The sequence below is a fragment of the Cebus imitator genome, unplaced genomic scaffold, assembly GCF_001604975.1.
Source record: "Cebus imitator isolate Cc_AM_T3 unplaced genomic scaffold, Cebus_imitator-1.0 Scaffold918, whole genome shotgun sequence".
Lineage (NCBI taxonomy): Eukaryota > Metazoa > Chordata > Mammalia > Primates > Cebidae > Cebus > Cebus imitator.
In genome coordinates, this window is record NW_016108233.1 from 72,510 (window position 1) to 77,028 (window position 4,519).

Genomic DNA, 4,519 nt, shown 5'->3' on the forward strand with positions numbered 1-4,519 from the left:
CCCCAGCCTCCTGAGTCGCTGGGATTACAGGCACGCGCCACCATGCCCAGCTAATTTTTTGTATTTTTACTAGAGACGGGGTTTCACCATGTTGACCAGCATGGTCTCGATCTCTTGACCTCGTGATCCACCCGCCTCGGCCTCCCACAGTGCTGGGATTACAGGCTTGAGCCACCGCACCCGGCCTATAACAGATTATTTTATGTGTGCGAAAAAGCAAAGTTTTTAGTAATTTCCCTCACGTGACTGAGAAGTTGAATGGCTAAGGAAAGAACAGGGTGTTACCATCCTTGCTGCAGCGGTGGGTGATTGCAGTGGTTGCTGGTCAGAGCAATGTCCTATTCAGACGATATACAGGAATCAGCAACTTCCTACAGGGCTCCCTGAGAACTGAGACCTTTTTCTTGTGCCTTTTTCTTTTCTTTCTTTTATTTTCTTTTTTGTTTGTTTAATTTGTATGCCAGCTGATTCACAGAGCAATAGAAGGAAATCCACTGCTTACTTTCTTGCAAGAGAAAGGGATCTCCAACAGTGCTGCGGGACAGCATCCAAATGGCACTGAAAATATCCTCGGATTCTATAAATCAGGGGTTTCATTTATCGATTGGTTTGATGTGAGAGAGATGCCTCTCTCTTTGCAAGACCCTGTTTGGTGAACATCTGTTAGGGTGGGAAATCTTGGGGGTAGAAATGGCTGAACTATTGTGGGCATTCCTTGGCGAAACTTTTGGTACAAATCTGGTAGGGAAGAGCAAACAGGAAGTCATACTGTGCCAGAAGCGGGATTTGAACCCACACCTCTATGCAGAGACCAGAAGACCCAAACAGGGGAAGAGGTAGCTCGAGTCCAGCACCTTAGACCACTCGGCCATCCTGACACTACAACAGACAGCTCAAAAGTATACATGATCCGGCAGCAAACGTTCTCTCTGGAATTTGCCTGACCAGGAGCTCTGCATTCGCCGATTACAGAATGTAATGGTAAAAAAGTACAAGTGTTAGTGCAGAACTGAATAATTCTTACAGTACTGCAGACCAAGATGGGAGGGGGGAACAAGACGTAGACATGACTTTCCCTGTCCCTCTCCCCTTCCTCCAGTAACTCCCCACATTGGGCCCTGCCCTCTCCCTCTGACCCAGGCCTCCTGCCCCTTATTCTGCCTACCCTGACCCTGTGGGGTCACTTTGCTCTTTGTGACTTAAGTCCTGATGCAGCAGCTCCAGCTTGATACTGCCCCAGGGCCAGTGGGAACTTTCAGTGGACAAAAGCCCATCCCCACTGCTCTGGACAAGAGGAAGTCATAGCAAGAGAGTGGGGCTGTTCTTTACCTGGATTTCTAGGCATTCCCCCTTCTCCTAAACTGACCCAAACTGTGATTCACCACTGGAAGTCCTCCTTACATCTTTTATTTCATTACACAATTCAGTAAACATCACTGTCTTCTGCCCTGCAGGGACACATGCTCTGTAGTGTCATCGCCTGTCTCTCCTCTTCCTAAAGCTCTCAGATGCTTTTCTGCAAAATATTACCCATTGTGGGAGGCAACAGCTGTTTCAAAAGATAAATGTATCTTTTATGACTGAAAAATATGTTTCTATGACTGTGAAAATGAAATCGTAAAAAAGAAAGAAAGAACCTTTTTGCAATTGTTTTTCTAGGATTGAACTGTGAAAGAAACAAATTCTGGTAGAAAGGAGTGCCACTGAATTTCTATACGTAAACTATAAGGGCCTAAATGGATGGGACACAAATTTGAAGAGTCTCGCTCTATTGCCCAGGCTGGAGTGCAGCAGGGTGATCTTGGCTCACTGCAACCTCCAGCTCCCAGGTTCAAGCAATTCTCTTGCCTCAGCCTCCTGAGTAGCTGGGATTACATGCACACACCACCACGCCTGACTAATTTCTGTATTTTCAGTAGAGACAGGTTTTCACCATGTTGGTCAGGCTGGTCTTGAACTCCTGACCTTGTGATCTGCCCACCTCTGCCTCCCAAAGAACTGATATTACAGGTGTGAGCCACCGTGCCTGACCCTTTCTCCACATTATTAAATGCAGGTTTCTTTTAACAACCTGTAAGAGCTTTATGATATTCCATATGCGTATGGTACAGTAAGATAAGCTTGCACCAAACTATAATTAAATGCACTGCTGCCTTCAATGAGGAACTCCTCCTACAATCAATTAATCAGTCAATGGAACTAAAGATATTTAGTGATATAGTTGATTTGCCTTCTTGCCCAAGCTCCATACGTGATACATATGTACACACAAACACATATATGTACCTACATATACTGATATATAGCATATAATATATAATGTATAGTATATAGTGTGGTGTTCATGAGTTGAAAGGTGGACCATTACCTATTTTCTAAAATCCAGATTCAGAACCAGAGAACTGAGCCTGAGAGATGGCAGTGGAGTCAGGGCATCTTGGGGAATGTTGCTAAGAAAGTTGGTAGAGAATTGCGTATCGCAGCAGGCTGCCTATCCACGCCTAACTGCTGCCCTTCCGCATTCTCCCTTTCAGCGTTATTATTGTTCCTTCACGTCTCTGTTTTCTCACCGCTGTCCTCTTCCCTCCACCCCCCAACTTAGGAGTCTTCTTGAATTCCGAAGGAGCCCAAGTTGAGAAAAGCTGTGTGAAAGAGGCTACAGGTCATTTTGTCAGGAACTAGAGGTCTGTTTTACCTTTTTGCTCCAGGCGCCTTCCATTTAAGTTTCCTGGTGCAAGCCTCTGCTAACTTGTGGAAAATGAAGTGAGAAGTAAGAGATATCAGGGCTGGTACTTTTCCAGAATTTTAGTCCTTGCAGGCCCTCTCATAGCAGCCAAACCACTTGCAATATCATGGTGTGTTTGCAGGGTGAGTGTTGTGTCACAAATGCCTTATGTGGTAGAGATCTGAATGCATGCCCTGCCCACTCATAACTATGTGTACTCCTTGAGTTAAAGAAGTGACATCCGTAGTATCTTTCCCATAATGATTGCTCATGCGTTAGTGAATACTGTACTGAATGAACACATTTAAGAATCAGAGGTCTTAATATCAGCAGACAAGCAAGGGAAGAGCCTACTGAGATAAGAGCATTAAAAAAATAACACACCAAAAAACAGTTAGGCTCAAGTGATTCCTCTGAACATCACAGACCTGTTTCACTGAGGTTATACATTTCTTTAGGCACTAGAAATCAGGAGGCGAACACTGTACCTAAACATGAAATGATATTCTCAAAAACTGCCCTGCACAGGCCTGTTGGGACTTCACGACGCATCTCGGACCTGCATCCCCCTCTTCTCTGGTACTCGGGTGATGACAAGCAGCTTCAAGAGAAGGGTCCCCTCTACCCAGGCAAGTTTAGGGTTTTGGAGAATCTGAACAAACAACAGCTCCTCTGGGAGGCGAACCTTTGATTCTAAGAAGTTCAGGATGGAGAACAGTGATCAACTTGAGGCTACATTCTCTCCATTCCTCTCTCCCAGCCGCATTCATATGCCCCGCATTTCTTGTTTTGTTTTCCTATCGTTTGTGTTTACGGCACTTCGGGTCACAGGGGCCTTATTTGGCCTGTATGTGACTCTGAGGGATGAAGGTGGGTGTGGCATGTGTGCCTGTTTTACCCCGTGAGGCCTGTGGAGAGCTGGCTGGATTGTCAGCAGCAGATCACAGCCTGTCTCCTGGAAGCAAGGGCTGCGTCCTCAGGGTGGGGCTGGCGCAGACCGCCCCGTTCCCCGCTTCCCAACCTGCGGCCCTCGTGTTTTTCCGAGTTGTTGTAACGTTACCTGTATTTGTCAGTCCTTGGGAACTCTTTTTGTTGTTGTTGCTGTTTCTTTTTTTCCCAAAGGATGCTGTTTCTTTATGAGCGCAGGGCCCCGACCTGGGACAGGAGACCTAGGGTTTGTAGTCTGGTTTACCTTTCCACCCGGTCTGCGCGTCCCAGCCGAGTCCTCAAGTAGTTTTTCCCACGCCCCCCACAGCCCCTTTCCCTCGGGGCAGGGAACAGTTTTCCGGCTTCTTTGCCACAGCGCGGTTGGACGGACCTCTCCTCTCTGGGTTTCAGCGTCGCTCACTGCAGAATGAGAAATCCGGCCAGGATCTGCGCCCCAGGGGGACGCTCCGCGATGATGCCCCTTAAAGGTGAGACTCAGAGGCGGGGCCCCTCCCCAGCTTCTGTCCCTGCGAGGGGCTTCAACTCACCGCCCCTCCAGACAGCCTCACCCTCACCCTCACCGGTCAGTGCGGCTCTTCTGATTTACGATTTGGGGGAGTTTGAGACAGATGAAGGCACTTTCCCCCCAAGGCCCTGAGAACTGAAGTCCAGAATATCTGGGCGTTAACCAGCGCGAAAAGTACTGCAGACAAGGGGGCGTGGCTAAAAATGGCCAAAAGCTAATTGGAGGGGATGCTAAAATTATTAGGGAATGCAGGGATTTATTTTGTTTGACCATATGCCAGAAAATCGGAAAAGGGAGGAAAGTGAAAAATCAAATATTCTAGAAACCAATATAAACCAAAC